General features: G+C 35.4%; 2 protein-coding genes across 9 annotated transcripts in view; one reads left to right on the top strand and one right to left on the bottom strand.

Annotated features, from left to right (window-relative positions):
- Window positions 1-17,580, top strand: part of LOC110441849 — a 39,190-nt gene that overhangs the window by 6,363 nt on the left and 15,247 nt on the right. The window contains exon 1 of one of the 8 annotated variants that reach the window (XR_002461957.1): window positions 399-973. The exons of the other annotated variants lie outside the window; for them this stretch is intronic. The gene's annotated coding sequence lies outside the window, so the exon portion shown is untranslated. Of the gene's footprint in view, window positions 1-398; window positions 974-17,580 lie in introns of those variants that run through there. 8 annotated transcript variants of the gene reach the window in all.
- Window positions 1-17,580, bottom strand: part of LOC110441848 (transmembrane protein 177-like) — a 52,480-nt gene that overhangs the window by 28,528 nt on the left and 6,372 nt on the right. The window lies entirely within an intron of this gene.

Raw genomic sequence — 17,580 nt, 5'->3', positions numbered from 1 at the left:
CTTCAAACAACTTCTTCTGAATAACCAAAAGGCCAAGGGTACTAATATTGGGCTGTAACATGCTGGGATGAAGGGCTACTAAGTTTGTTCCAATGAATGACCTTGACCTACTTTCAAGGTCATAAGGGTCAAATGTCTTAAAGTCTAAAAACAACTTCTTCTCAATAACCAAAAGGCCCAGGGTACTGATATTGGGCCTGTAGCCTGCAGAGATGAAGGGCTACCAAGTTTGTTTAATTGAATGACCTTGACCAACTCTCAACCTAATGTTCTTGTTCGACATTCAAGGTCACATGCGTCATATGTTTAAATCTTTTAATTGGTTCTTATGAATCAAACACTGATATTCTGCCTGTACTTGTATTTTAGTCCACTTTTAAGATTACAAGTGTGAGATTAATACCAGGTGAGCGATGCAGGCAGGCCCATTGGGCCTCTTGTTTAAACATAACCAAAGTTGGCATCTGTGAATGACCGGGTTTGTCCTGTAAGTTTTTAGTTAATTTTTCTGTGGTTGTCTGTCTAATTCTTGCGTGGTAATTGTTTAATATTCTACCCCTTTCTTTAATGGCATTATAATCTATACTTTTTCAAATCCTCCAAAAAACTGGCTATAAGCTGTTGATGAAATCGTGATGTACCGATATCAATGTCTTCCTGAGCTATCTATCTGAGTTTAGCCTATCTAGGAAATAAAACAGACCAAATAGCATTGGTAATTTTACAAATAAATATCAATATGCAATATTAAAGGGAATTAACTCCAACATCACTACAACAATTCCCACACGTATACATGTGTATATTAGCATGTGTGTGCACGTGTGAAGCGTTGAACTTGAGTCAAGGGTCACATTCCGATGGTCCGCCCTAACCTAGATACTGTGTACAGACTTGATCTAAATTAAAACCTACTACTCAGACTTAATTGTTCAGATAACGTCTCGGATTCAACAGAATAAACCTCAATTACGTAAGTGATTTTTAACTTTTGTTTGTAGGAAACATCAGTTTAATGTTATGATTTGAAAACATAGATATATTTACTGTTAGCACTGCTAGACATCCCTGAAAACCTTATTGATATATCATGTTCACAAAGCAAATGACCAAATAAATTAAACATAATCATTTTTTTTCCCTTCAACCTTTTAACATTGACGTCAAAATTAATAAAGACGTTATGTAAATTATCTATAATAAAAGAAAGAATTGAATGAACATAGAATAGTAAAAGACGAAGTAGAATGCGCACCATTTCTTCGTGATATAAAGGAAGTATAACCGACTCGTGTGAAAAAAATTGATACTGAAATGTATTCAGCTTGCTCGACTATTAGCTCACCTGGCACGAAGTGCCAAGTGAGCTTATGCCATGGCGCGGCATCGGTCGTCCGTCCGGCATCCGGCGTCAATATTTTACTTTAAACGACTTCTTCTTAATAACCAAAAGTCCTAGGGTGATGATATTTGGCCAGAAGCAAACTGGGATAAAGGGCTACAAAGTTTGTAAAAATGAATGACCTTCACCCATATTCAAGGTCACAGGGGTCAAATATGTTAAAATCTTTAAACAACTTCTTTTCAAAAACCAAAATGCCCAGGGTGATGATATTTGGCCAGTAGCAAGCTGAGATTAATGGCTACCAAGTTTGTTCAAATGAATGACCTTCACCCATATTCAAGGTCACAGGGGTCAAATATGTTAAAAACTTTAAACAACTTCTTCTGAATAACCAAAATGCCCAGGGTGATGATATTTGGCCAGTAGCATGCTGAGATGAAGGGCTACAAAGTTTGTTCAAATGAATGACCTTCACCCATATTCAAGGTCACAGGGGTCAAATATGTTTAAAACATTAAACAACTTCTTCTGAATAACCAAAAATGCCCAGGGTGATGATATTTAGTCAGTAGCATACTAGGATCAAGGGTTGCCAAGTTTTTTAAATGTATGACCTTGAATCATATTCAAGGTCACAAGGAGCAAATATGTTCAAAATATAAAAAAATAAAATAAACAACTTGTTCTGAATAACCAAAAGGCTCAGGATGTTGATATTGTGATAAATTGGTGTTTGTATATCCCTAATCGTGTATATTGTGTTAAGAGTAATGGGTTGATAAGGATGATGGGGCATGTATTTAGTACAGGCTTTAATTGGCACCGGGAGGGGGGACCATACTGATAGCAGGCAGGCTGGCACATGGCTGAGCCAGTGGGTTGACCTTTAAGGTCATGGGAGCTGTCACTGCTACAGGGCTGGCCTCAGGTACACCTAGGAGTAATAGCTGGGGGGAGACCAGCGTGGGGTCCGGAAGGAAAGAGGAGTGATCTAGTGGAGTACAGACGTGATTAAGCTGTCTCCTGTATAGCTTAGCTGAGATAAATTAGCTAGGGGATTCTCTCATGTGTTGTTATGGACTATGCTGACCGTGATGTTGTACGTTGTATATAAAGTGTAAATAAACTTGTAAATAGAACTCTGCTGTGAAATTTTGTATTCTGGAAACCTCCTCCCCGTCACGTTACAATATTTAGTCAGTAGCATGCTGGGATCAAGGACTACTATGTTTGTTAAAGTGAATGACTTTGACTTATATTCAAGGTCAAAGGGGTCAAATATGTTAGAAACTTTAAACAACTTCTTCTGAATAACCAAAATGCCCAGGGTGATGATATTTGGCCAGTAGCGTGCTGGAGTAAAGGGCTATCAAGTTTGTTCAAATGAATGACCTTTCCCTATATTCAAGGTCACAGGGGTCAAATATGTTAAAAACATTAAACAACTTCTGAATAACCAAAATGCCAAGGGTGATGATATTTAGTCAGTAGCATACTTGGATCAAAGGCTACCAAGTTTGTTTAAATGTATGACCTTGAATCATATTCAAGGTCACAAGGAGCAAATATGTTCAAAATATTTAAAGATATTGTTCTGAATAACCAAAAGGCTCAGGATGTTGATATTTAGTCAGTAGCATGCTAAGATCAAGGACTACTATGTTTGTTAAAGTGAATGACTTTGACTTATATTCAAGGTCACAGGGGTCAAATTTGTTTAAAATCTTTAAACGACCTCTTCTGAATAACCATGCGCCCCAGGATGTTGATACTTTGCAAGTTGCATCCTGAGATAAAAGGCTATACAAATTGTTCATTATAATGACTTTGTTCGACTTTCAATCACAGGGGTGAAATGTTTTAAAAAAAATAAACAGGCTCTTTTGAATGAATTTTAATCATAATTACTGATATTTTGCCTGTATCTTTATTTTAGAACACTTTTAAGGTTACAAGTGTGAGATTTATACCAGGTGAGCGATGCAGGCCCATTGGGCCTCTTGTATTAACATTTACATTAAAATATGAAGACATGGTAAGTATTATAAAAAGGACACGTTGCAAATTGCACTTTTATCAATGCCTATATGTATGACTAAATTATAACCTTAGTAGTCTCGTGTTGTTGTTTTAGTAAGAACTAATTTAAAAAAGAACTATTCTTTAATCAACTTTTACTGTCTCTGTCCACGCCTTTATGCTCAGACTATTATTCCCGACTCTCTTTGCATCGACATCTAATGTTTCTAAACAGCCGCAATCACATATACAGTCCAGAGATCACTGTTTCAAGTCAGAGCTCTGGTTACAAGTGTTAGCATCCGGAGTATGTGTTGGGAGGGGGAAGGGTTGTAAAATAATACATCACCGCATCCGGTATCCTAGCATTACTAGTTAAGTGTTAATATATATTTCATACTGTGCTTCATTTAACGTGGCATACCATATTTAGAAGTATATGATATCATTTCCAGCAATAACTACGGATGGATGAATCATACACTCGTAAAGTGATACCACAGAAACCTTACCTCAGCCCTAACTTACACACAACAAAACATTCAGGCCTAGTCCTGTACACAAGGCTTACAATCCACATAGTCTGATGCGTCTCTGATTTTTAGCTTACCTGGTCCAAAGGACCATGGTGAGCTTATGCCATACAACAGCGTCCGTCGTCCGTCCGTTGTCCGTCTGTCAACTTTTCCTTTAAAACGCTACTAGTCCTGAACGGCCAAGTAGATTTTGACTAAATTTGGTCTGGTGTATTCTTAGGCCAAGGGGACTCAATTTTGTATAAACGGTGGGTGTGGCCCCCCTGGGGCAGAGGGGCGGGGCCCAATAGGGGAAATAGAGGTAAAACCTTGAAAATCCTTCTTCTACCGTAGGGATTAAGGGATTTTATTCTAATTTAGTCTGGAGCATCCTCGGGCCAAGGGGACTCAATTTTGTATAAACGGTGGGTTTGGCCCCCTTGGGGCTGAGGGGCGGAGCCCAATAGGGGAAATTTGGCAAATTCTTTAAATTCCTTCTTCTTCTGTAGGAATGAAAGGATTTATTCCATATTTGGTTTGTAGCATCCTTGGGTGAAGGGAAACCAATTTTGTATAGACGGTGGGTGTGGCCCCCTGGGGGCTGAGGGGTGGGGCCCAATAGAGGAAATATAGCAAATTCTTCAATATCCTTCTTCTTCTGTAGGAATGAAAGGATTTGCTCCATATTTGGTCTGAAGCATCCTTGGGTGTAGGGTAACCAATTTTGTATAAACCGTGGTTCTGACCCGCCTGAGGGGTGGGGCCCAATAGGGAAAACAACAAATTATTCTTTAAATCCTTCTTCTTCTGTAGGAATGAAAGGATTTATTCCATATTTGGTTTGGAGCATCCATGGGTGAAGGGAAACCAATTTTGTATAAACGGTGGGTGTGGCCCCCTGGGGGCTGAGGGGTGGGGCCAAATAGGGGAAATATAGCAAATTCTTTAATATCCTTCTTCTTCTGTAGGAATGAAAGGATTTGCTCCATATTTGGTCTGAAGCATCCTTGGGTGTAGGGTAACTAATTTTGTATAAACCGTGGTTCTGACCCGCCTGAGGGGTGGGGCCCAATAGGGAAAACAACAAATTATTCTTTAAAATCCTTCTTCTTCTGTAGGAATGAAAGGATTTATTCCATATTTGGTTTGTAGCATCCATGGGTGAAGGGGAACCAATTTTGTATAAACGGTGGGTGTGGCCCCCTGGGGGCTGAGGGGTGGGGCCCAATAGGGGAAATATAGCAAATTCTATAATATCCTTCTTCTTCTGTAGGAATGAAAGGATTTGTTCCATATTTGGTCTGAAGCATCCTTGGGTGAAGGAGAACAAATTTTGTATAAACCGTGGTTCTGGCTTGCCAGGGGCATGAGGGGTGGGGCCCAATAGGGGAAATATAGCAAATTATTCTTTAAAATCCTTCTTCTTCTGTAGGAATGAAAGGATTTATTCCATATTTGGTTTGTAGCATACATGGGTGAAGGGGAACCAATTTTGTATAAACGGTGGGTGTGGCCCCCTGGGGGCTGAGGGGTGTGGCCCAATAGGGGAAATATAGCAAATTCTATAATATCCTTCATCTTCTGTAGGAATGAAAGGATTTGCTCCATATTTGGTCTGAAGCATCCTTGGGCAAAGGGGAACCAATTTTGTATAAACCGTGGGTCTGGCCCCCCAGGGACCTGAGGGGCGGGGCCCAATAGCGGAATCATAGCAAATCATTCTTTAAAATCCTTCTTCTTCTGTAGGAATGAAAGGATTTGGTCCTTATTTGGTGTGGAGCATCCTTGGGTAAAGGGGAACTAATTTTGTATAAATGGTGGGTGTGGCCCCCCTGGGACCTGAGGGGCGGGGCCCAATAGGGGAAATAGAAGTAAAACCTTTATAATCCTTCTTCTACCATATGGATTAAGGGATTTTATCCTAATTTAGTCTGGAGCATCCTTGGGCCAAGGGGACTCAATTTTGTATAAACGGTGGGTGTGGCCCCCTGGGGGCTGAGGGGTGGGGCCCAATAGGGGAAATATAGCAAATTCTATAATATCCTTCTTCTGTAGGAATGAAAGGATTTGGTCCTTATTTGGTGTGGAGCATCCTTGGGTAAAGGGGAACTAATTTTGTATAAATGGTGGGTGTGGCCCCCCTGGGACCTGAGGGGCGGGGCCCAATAGGGGAAATAGAAGTAAAACCTTTATAATCCTTCTTCTACCATATGGATTAAGGGATTTTATCCTAATTTAGTCTGGGGCATCCTTGGGCCAAGGGGACTCAATTTTGTATAAGCAGGGGGTGTAGTCTTCCAGGGGGCAGAAGGGTGGGGCCCAATAGGAGAAATAGAGGTAAAACCTTTAAAATGCTTCTTCGACCATCGGAATTAAGGGATTTTATCCATATTTAGTCTGGAGCATCCTTGGACCAAGGGGTCTCACTTTTGTATAATTGGTGGGTATGACCCCCCTAGGGGCATAGGGGTGGAGCTCTGTTTGAAGTTTGTTCTCGCTATATCTCAAGTACTGGATGGATCTTTCTGAAATTTCATATGTACTACCATGGAGTGCTATATCTTTACTTCATACCAATTATTTTAAACATATTCATGTGAGCCATACAGGCCCTCTGGGCCTCTTGGTTTTTTTTTCGCCTATCGGATCATTTGACTTATCCTGAATATGACGTTTTGTCGACTTTGAGATTGTTGTTGTCATTATTTTGTTTACTTAGCAACTATTCAAGGTACCGTGTCGCTAACATTCACTCCTATTTTCTTATCAACAAGATAAAACAGCGTTAATACCACATTCGAGTTGTGAAACTTTAATAAGATATAAAACAAAGAGGAATTAATGGCTATTTTCTTACATACCATATAGAGTTTGATGATTTATATAATGTCTCGCATGCCTTAACGAATCCATTTAAAATAGCGATATTCTTCTCAAGTTTTGGCACGCTTCTTCTGCTATTAGATATGTCAATTTAGCATTTTATCATTTTTATACGACCGTCAAATTTGACGGTAGTATTATGGTATGGCGTTGTCCGTTCGTCCGTCCGGCGTAAACTTTGTTTGTCCGGCAATCTCCTCCTACATTTTTCAACCGATCTATTTGAAACTTGGTATACATTATAATAATGATATGAAGTTGTGTCTCCCTTAAAAGAATTTTGATTCGACAATTTTTCCAAAAGTTATTGCCCTTTGTTCATTTCAGTATTTGAATTTTGTCCGGAGATCTCCTCCTACATTTTTCAACCGATCTCTTTGAAACTTGATATACATTATAATCATGATATGAAGCTGTGTCTCCCTTAAAAGAATTTTGATTCGACAATATTTTCAAAAGTTATTGCCCTTTGTTCATTTCAGTATTTGATTTTTTGTCCGAAGATTTTCTCCTACATTTTTTATAGCATATCAGCTAACCACTCTTAGAATGATGCAGATCTTATTTCAATATAAGAAAGTATATAACACTATATGGCATTCGACGGGCGTATTTTGTTCCGCCCCGCGGTACTCTTGTTGGTCTATGATGCCAATAAGAATGGCTAAATTGATGGATTGATTTATTGTACATTGATTACTGTAATCTAACGCGGAATATTCTTTAATTTATTGTAAATTCTCCTTAATGTGTTAAGAATGAAATATACGTTAAACATTATTTAGGTTGGTTTTAAATATGGTCTCTTTAAAGCCACATGCATGAACACATTATTTCTATATCAATCATGTCTTATTTTCATGGAACGCAACTATACTTTTCCTGTTTGCATCCCATGACTTGGCACAGTTAAATGAATGCATTATTAAAATGGTTACATGAAATAAATCTCTATTGTATTCACTTCATCTCAATCGTTATACGTACAAATCAAATTTTGAAGTATTTTTATTTGATTGATCACAATTATGTAGTAAGTTCTACCAACTTGACTAGTAACTCCATTGATAATTGATAATTCGCAGGGGGCAAAAATATGACAGGAACCCGTAATACACAGAACAATTTCAAGTGATCAGACATGTGACGCTATACATTTCCACGTTCAAGCGGTCCAAGCATCTGATGTTGTGACTGAACCATGCAGCAGTGTTCAAAGATATTTTCTTTCTATTTCCTAATAAACATTTTATTTCCTAGTGCCTTGACTGACAAAGCTTCGCATTCAGTATTCATATTGAAATTTTACTCAAGTGGGGTAGGCAATCGGTCAGGCCGGGAAAATACAAATCCTTAAAAACGATAGTCGTTTGTCCCTCCATAACGTTCAGTAATGAACTGTTTAGAATTATACCAACAACCGGTTTACCCCTTGTAGTGTAATGTGACCGGCTGGAATAATGTGCTGGATGCCTTTAGCATGATATTTCATTAAGGTTTCACTTTAAAGTCGGCATCAGATTAGCTCTGTCAGAAGGAAACACATTACTAAATAAAAGCAAAGATTCTTATATTATACACATTTTATTTTACACATATCTGTTTCTAACATTCTGTCATATTGATCTATGCATATCGTTGATAGATTCATGGATACGTCCGTCATCATCAACAGACCTGTACGCATATCAAATCTTCTATAAACCATCCGATACCCTTGTAAGATGAAATTCTTATTTAGTTGGATGTAGAGAGAAAACCGTCCTAACTTTCCTTCACCGTTATCATTCGTTGCTAAAGGCTTGACAAAGTGACTCCTACTCAAATAATTGCCAGCTAATGTTTTTATGAGTAGTAAAATTATGGATTATATTCCCAACTTCTCAACTCTTTATTCAATATAATTTCCCTAAAGTTATGTTTCATACCTACAAAATGTGTTGATTCTGTCCTTTTTTCTGAAAACGTTTTGACACATATTTCAACCCCTACATTAAAAAAGTCTTACAAACAAGTACCGATTTTGTAGATATTCATGTTGAAAGCAAATCTCGATGAAAGCAACCTTATTTTTGTCTGGTAGTTCATAATAACAGCATGTAAATGTTTTAAATGTAAATGTAAATTATACTGTATACATTTTAATATATTGAATAAAAAAGTGTAAGCACCTGATAATAGATTTGGAGTAAGCGTAACTATTTTAGATGATATTGCATCGCACACAGTGTTTCAGTTTTGTATTGAAAGCCGCTGGTACATTATATTATTCAATGGAATAGACATGTACATGTGCATGTATCCGTACGCAATATGGTATGGACCATACTTCTGAGATGAGTCCAAAGATTAGCGTGAGTGATTGGACACTTTAGAATAGAGTCAAAGGATAATAATGACTACATGTGTTGCGGTATATAGTGTTAAAGGGGATGTTAGCCAATTAAGGAATTTCCTTAACTTAAATAAAATTGCGTTTCATGAAGCTTCCTTAACTTAAATCCTTCCTTAAATTTAAGGAATCCCTTAAATATTTAAGGCCACATCAACCCAGACTTAAATCGCTAAGGAGCTCCTTAAGTCAACAAAGATGGCTGCCATGTATTCGAGCTTGATGAAGAATTTGACAAAGAACAGTTTAGGAGGTTGAAACCCAACTTTCCGACTCACGTTTCGGTCTATTTCACGTTGTTGACAAACCTATGTCCGTATATTCACCATTCTATGGTAGATAACTGTCTATTGAGCAACTCTATCGCATGTGGCGTTTAATTTTGTATGTTGACATGTTCGGGGTACCTATGCGAAGTCACGTACACCGCGAGTCGTTATGTGGCCAACATGTATAATTCATGTGCATAATAAGTAATATTGTGTTCCCGTCAGTTCATCGTGGTCTCTGAAGGAAAGGCAGTATCAATAAACGAAACATATGAAGCCTAAATAATCAACGGTTTCTAACTTTCTGTTGGACAAAATCGTCTGCTCTTCGGTCTTCATAAAACCCTTTCCCGGTACTAACGGAGTACTAAATACAATGCCACACCCATAAGGCAACATGGAGCGACAGATAAAAGTTACCTACGTGCATCATGGAGCGCCTTGGTTGTGTAGATTTGCTTCATTGTAATGATCAAAATTATTGAGAGAAAAAGAAGAACACACACACACCAAAAACGAACTAGTGAAAAAGCTGAACATGGCACAAGCAAATGCTTTTCTTTTATAATTATGAACCATTTATTTCTGTACTTTCAAAAAAGTTACAAATCTGGTTCTATTTTAGTATGAATTTGCTTTTTCAACAAAGGTCAATTATTTGTTTGTGTTAAATCTGGCATGCTAAGCATTTTAAAGCTCAACAGATTATTAACATTAATTTCACCAAATACTTATTTTCATAAATAAATTAAAAATTTATAACTACCAAAACTGCATATAGTTAATTACATCACAATTCATATATTTCCTGTCTTTGGTGTAATTGCTACATTGAACTTGAGGTAAATGGAAGTTATATTACCCAATGTTGAAGCATAAATTAATTGGTTAAACCAAATGTCAGGTGAAATTGGATGACAAGATTGATTAAAATGGGTTTTATGAATCAGAATATACAGGGATAATCGTGGAAGGTCATGGGACCAATTTGACTCAAACAAACTGAAATTGACTCCTCCATATTCCAATTTTCTTTTAATTTTACATAGAATGGCCCCTCTAAAGTTTGACTCTAAATATTGCTAAAAATGACCCATTGCTCTCAAATCCCAGGATTTCCCCTGATATATGGATTATAGAATAAAGATAAGCCACTGGACCTCCTGTATCAAACATTGTTATGAGACCAGAGTTAAATGCAATTTTTCTTTTTTCTCTCTTCTTCACTTTTGCAATGAACCCTATTTTTGGCAGATATGTTTAATCCAGTGTCAGTGTGTGCTCATTTATTTTTCCAAAAATGGGTAAAATCACAAAACACACAGCAAGTGAAAACATTGTTTGTGTTGGTTTAACACCTTTAACACCTGTCTAATGTTAGTTTTTACACAAATGTGTTGAGTGTATGGGGAAATTCCATTTGTTGTCTATCCATGAGAAGCAGGATTTCAGGATCAGTAAAAATAGGTTAAAAAGGGTTATTCATAACATTAATTAGCTGTATAATTTAAAGAATTATTCACTCTATGAAAGTATATACATACGTATGCTTTACTACAGTGAAGAGTTACAATTTGTTTCTTTTTCACTGTTAAATGTTCAACACATTTTTGGACTTAAACCAGTACAAAAACATAGAATAGATGTGCATTGGAAGGTTATATTATAATGAGAAACAACAATATGGGTCTTTGTCAATCACTGGTCTTATTTTAGGTTTTCCACTGAACTACATGTATATGCTAAAAAGAATATTGTTTGTTGTCGATGTACAAGATTTTTTTTAGTCCCGCCCATGCATTCTCCCTGCAGGACAACTCAAAACATATAAAGGTTACAGAATGAAAAAGTATAACAATACCTACAATAAGTTCAACCTTGCATGTGTAATCAAAATATGTAACAAATTTAGAATTTCAATACAGTAATAGTTGCATATACATGTAATGATATATGCATATGTACGTGTAAAATGTTCCTTAAATAGAATCGGTTGCATAGTGTGTTTGGTCGTATGAACACTAAAGTAATGTACTTTATCTGCTATTTCAATTTCACACCTAACCTCCTCCATCCCAGGTCTGTCCCTGCTACACATTAAATGTGTGTCAGAGTGTATATTACATAACAGCGACTGCCCTATAGTACTGTGGGGTTGGGGGTGGGCTGGACCTACACCACCACATTTGTAGTTGGCACTTCACCACATACAGGTATTTCTTTACTGGAAACAATTATATCACAAATTTGAAAAAAGTAAATAACCTACAGATCATTGGAATTGTAAAAACAAATATATATACAGGGATATTTTCATGTGAAGGGCTTTGTATAGAACATAGACAATACATTTGACAAATAAAACACATTTTCGACATTTATAGACCAAATTTAAAGAAAATTGGGCACGCATTAGTCCATTAGCCAAGTACCATCAGATGTAGTATATATACATGCACACAGTGTACATATACCAGCATATACATGTTATGTTGTACAGGAATATTGATTATATTCAAATTCAATTTGACATTTTTCCTACTTAATAACTTCATACATTTTTAATGCTTTTGTTCTGTTTTGGTTTGCCTCTCAACGGAAATGAAAAGCCCTGTCTGTAGAAGTCGTATTTCAATTGGTAAGATATCAAATAACAGTTTTGAGGTATATGTAGTTAGTGCTATACCAGTGATTACAGAACTATGACGTGTGTTCTGTAATAATATGTATAGCTACTTATACCATAGAGTTATTATTTAATAGTTTACCACTGGAAAGTTTTTAAATCCGAACACAAATTCATTTGGGGAATTCCATTAATATCTTGAAACTTTCTCTCCCCTTCCTCTATATAAAACAAAATACAATGCTTGCATCTGAGAAAGGAAAGTTCATCATAGTGCAGTAGCTTCCTTAGTCATCATTTGAAAAGGAAATCATCAAATGAAACTGATTTGACAAAAAAAATTCAACAGAATTACTTTGGTAAGCAATATTGACATATATGAATTGTGTTTTAAACAAATTAAGTCTGGTTGTCAAAAGTTTTTTTTCCATATTTGATGTAATGAGGGATTTTTTTCTCTTTTGGTTCAGAACCTGGTAGTCAAATATTTTTTGAAATATTCAAAAATGAACAATGAATTTCAAATTTTGAAATATTAATTAATTATTTGATGAAATATTGATTTATTTCTCATGTATATATTCAAAAGTATGAACTTTCCCCACTTTGGTTTAAAATTGAGGATTTAAAAACAGTGAATTTGCTAAACCATTTCCAACTGGTCAAAATTAAATATGCCAATCAGAAGTGTTGTTTTCCCTTGGATTTATATACACACCTTTCATATGTTTTTTTCTTTTTGCTTTAATTCTAATTTTAATTTAGCTTGGGCTCCATGTAAAGGACGTGATCAGTGACCAAAAACACATTTTACAGATATGCCTATATATCTTATATATATCTAGGCCTATTTATAGAACACAACTGATGGCTCGGTTTGTGCATAAGGGTTCGTTACAAATGTCTGAAATACACATATGCTATACTGATATGGGTCACAACAACCTGATCTCTTACTGAATGGCAATAAAAACCTAATGATTGTGAATTTTCCTGTTTGACCGTGTAAAAGAAACTACATGTATTTCATATGTAACGATACACATCGTGTAGCCAACAGCAGAATCATAAAAGAAAGATGTCTGACATATATTCTTTATAACATGTACTTACTAAACTAAACTGCTTATCATCAGTATAAAATATATTCTCGGGAAGTATCGACTATGGCGTCATAATGACTGATGACGTTATATGCAGGTTTTATCTGTGTGTGCTGGGTTTGGTATCGATATTTAGAAATGGGCCAGGAAATCGGCATTATGTCATAGAAATCGTTAAATTGAAAAAGAAAAGAAACGTTATCCGAGACCGTATATGTTTCTGTATTGAAATAGATTAAGTTTATTGGAAATTATTCTACATCCGATGGATCCAAAATGGCGGCTTCCATAAACGGAATTTGAGCACACTCGATTTCCCTAATTATGCCAGTGAAATGACTTCGTAGGTCTATGTGATTTCATGATAGATTTTGACTGGGGTTTATTTTACGTGTACGCGTACGTGTTACCTATGACGCTCACTTCGTGAGCCTGCTGTCGCTTCGCGGGCTCACGCAAGAGCGTTCGCTTTTAAAATTGGCTAACTTGAATACATATGTTTAATACACACACATGATTGACCAAATGCGTCATAGTATAGTCTTTATAGTCTAAGGGAAATCCCCGTCAAATTCCGTATCACAAAATGGGAAGGTATATGCTGAATTGGGATCTTGGAGAGCATGGATCATTGATTTACATGCATACGTAAGTATATGCACACTGTACTCGTGCGTCATGATATTTTCGGAGGGATTATTAAAAGTATACATACTGTATCCTTAGGTCATTTTAAATTAATTGGAATTAAACAAACTGTACACCACACTATTCCCGTTCGTTATTTAACATTCATAAAAAAGTATACACCGCACTGTTTCCGTACGTCTGTTTTTATTTACAGGAATTATAAAAAGTCTGAAATTGCTGATGCATTTGCAAAAAACATATCTAAAAACTCATCCCATTTAAATCACTCCGTAAAGTTTCAATCTTTAAAGAAAAGAAAAAAGAAAAGATACGGCTAAATTTTAAATCATCAAACAAAGAAAGTTACAATGAACCATTTACCCTACCAGAACCATTTGATTCGCTTGGACATTCACAAGACTCTGCTTCAAGTCCAGATTATATTCCAGATCAATTTCTCAAACAGGTACCGGACTCGTCACTAAGATGCCTTTTTAACATATTCAACCAAGTTTACGCTTCTGGAAAATTCCAGATTCTTTGAAGAACATTATACCTATCCCGAAACCGAAAAAGGATGCTACTTATCCAAAAGCTATCGTTCTATTTCCTGACTAGTTGATTAACACTATACACGTTTGGTTTCTTGAGGCCAACGATATAATATCCCCTCTTCAAGTGGTTTTAGAAACAGAAGGGGGGAAAATGACCATCTAATCAGACTCGAGACATTCATACGCGAGGCTTTCCCCAAGAATGAATATCTTGTTGCTGTGTTCTTTGATCTTGAGAAGGCATATATGATAGTACATGGCAGTATGGCATCATAAAAGATCTTCACGACCTAATTGTACGTGGAAATCTCCCCAATTTTATATCTAACTACCTATCTGATAGTCACTTCAAAGTCCGTGTTGGTTCAACGTTTTTTTTTCTGAATCCTATCAGTCACCCTGTTTGGTCTTAAAATTAATGATATATTTAAATGTCTTGGTCAGTAAACAGAAGAGTCGTTATTAGGGGATGACTTCTTGGTCTGTTACAGCTCTAAGAGCATGCACACGATAGAACAACAACTTTAACAGAGTTTTAAAAAATTACGAATTTTGGCAAACGAAAACGGCTTCAAATTCTCTAAATCACTTTTCAAATAACAAACTGTACCCGTACGTCATATTGTATTTATAGAAATTACAAAAAGTGTTCACTATACTGTTCCCTTACGACATTTTATAGTTATAGGAATTACAAAAAGTGTTCACTATACTGTTCCCGTACGTCATTTTTCATTTATAAGAATTACAAAAAGTGTTCACTATACTGTTCCCGTACGTCATTTTTCATTTATAGTAATTACAAAAAGTGTTCACTATACTGTACCCGTACGTCATTTTTCATTTATAGGAGTTACAAAAAGTGTTTATTTTACTGTTCCCGTACGTCATTTTTCATTTATAGGAATTACAAAAAGTGTTCACTATACTGTTCCCGTACGTCATTTTTCATTTATAGGAGTTACAAAAAGTGTTTATTTTACTGTTCCCGTACGTCATTTTTCATTTATAGAAATAATAAAAAGTGTTCACTATACTGTCCCCGTCCGTCATTTTTCATTTTTAGGAATTACAAACAGTGTTCACTATACTGTTCCCTTACGTCATTTTAAATTTGAAGTAATTACAAAAAGTGTTCACTATACTGATCCCGTACGTCATTTTAAATTTATAGTAATTAAAAAAAGTGTTCACTATGCTGTTCCCGTACGTCATGTTTCATTTATAGAAATAATAAAAAGTGTTCACTATACTGTCCCCGTACGTCATTTTTCATTTATAGGAATTACATAAAGTGTTCAATATACTGTTCCCTTACGTCATTTTAAATTTGTAGTAATTACAAAAAGTGTTCATTATACTGTTCCCGTACTTCATTTTTAATTTATTGTAATTTAAAAAAGTGTTCACTATACTGTTCCCGTACGTCATTTTTCATTTATAGAAATAATAAAAAAATGTTCACTATACTGTCCCCGTACGTCATTTTTCATTTTTAGGAATTACAAAAAGTGTTCACTATACTGTTCCCTTACGTCATTTTAAATTTGTAGTAATTACAAAAAGTGTTCACTATACTGATCCCGTACGTCATTTTAAATTTATAGTAATTTAAAAAAGTGTTCACTATGCTGTTCCCGTACGTCATTTTTCATTTATAGAAATAATAAAAAGTGTTCACTATACTGTCCCCGTACGTCATTTTTCATTTTTAACTGTTCCCGTACGTCATTTTTCATTTATAGAAATAATAAAAAAATGTTCACTATACTGTCCCCGTACGTCATTTTTGATTTATAGGAATTACAAAAAGTGTTCAATATACTGTTCCCTTACGTCATTTTAAATTTGCAGTAATTACAAAAAGTGTTCACTATACTGTCCACTTACTTCAATTTAAATTTGCAGTAATTACAAAAAGTGTTCACTATACTGTCCCCTTACTTCCATTTAAATTTGTAGTAATTACAAAAAGTGTTCACTATACTGTCGCCGTACGTCATTTTTCATTTTTAACTGTTCCCGTACGTCATTTTTCATTTATAGAAATAATAAAAAAATGTTCACTATACTGGCCCCGTACGTCATTTTTCATTTTTAGGAATTACAAAAAGTGTTCACTATACTGTTCCCGTACGTCATTTTTCATTTATAGAAATAATAAAAAAATGTTCACTATACTGGCCCCGTACGTCATTTTTCATTTTTAGGAATTACAAAAAGTGTTCACTATACTGTTCCCTTACGTCATTTTAAATTTGTGGTAATTACAAAAAGTGTTCACTATCCTGTTCCCGTACGTCATTTTAAATTTATAGTAATTTAAAAAAGTGGTCACTATGCTGTTCCCGTACGTCATTTTTCATTTATAGAAATAATAAAAAAATGTTCACTATACTGTCCCCGTACGTCATTTTTGATTTATAGGAATTACAAAAAGTGTTCAATATACTGTTCCCTTACGTCATTTTAAATTTGCAGTAATTACAAAAAGTGTTCACTATACTGATCCCGTACGTCATTTTAAATTTATAGTAATTATAAAAAGTGTTCACTATACTGTTCCCGTACGTCATTTTTCATTTATAGAAACAATAAAAAAGTGTTCACTATACTGTCCCCGTACGTCATTTTTCATCTTTAGGAATTACAAAAAGAGTTCACTATACTGTTCATCTACGTCATTTTAAATTTGTAGTAATTACAAAAAGTGTTCACTAACTGTCCCCGTACGTCGTTTTAAATTTATAGTAGTTAAAAAAGCTGTTCACTATACTGTTCCCGTACGTCATTTTTCATTTATAGGAATTACAAAAAGTGTTCACTATACTGTTCCCTTATGTCATTTTAGATTTGTAGTAATTACAAAAAGTGTTCACTATACTGTTCCCGTACGTCATTTTTCATTTATAAGAATTACAAAAAGTGTTCACTATACTGTCCCCGTACGTCATTTTTCATTTATAGGAATTACAAAAAGTGTTCACTATACTGTTCCCTTATGTCATTTTAAATTTGTAGTAATTCCAAAAAGTGTTCACTATACTGTTCCCGTACGTCATTTTACATTTATAGGAATTAAAAAAAGTGTTCACTATACTGTTCCCGTACGTCATTTTTCATTTATAGAAATAATAAAAAGTGTTCACTATACTGTTCCCGTACGCCATTTTAAAAAATTGTAGTAATTACAAAAAGGGTTCACTATAGTGTTCCCTTACGTCATTTTACATTGATAGGAATT

This window comes from Mizuhopecten yessoensis, unplaced genomic scaffold (genome assembly GCF_002113885.1).
Source record: "Mizuhopecten yessoensis strain PY_sf001 unplaced genomic scaffold, ASM211388v2 scaffold716149, whole genome shotgun sequence".
NCBI lineage: Eukaryota > Metazoa > Mollusca > Bivalvia > Pectinida > Pectinidae > Mizuhopecten > Mizuhopecten yessoensis.
This window is presented reverse-complemented; position numbering and strand designations above follow the sequence as displayed.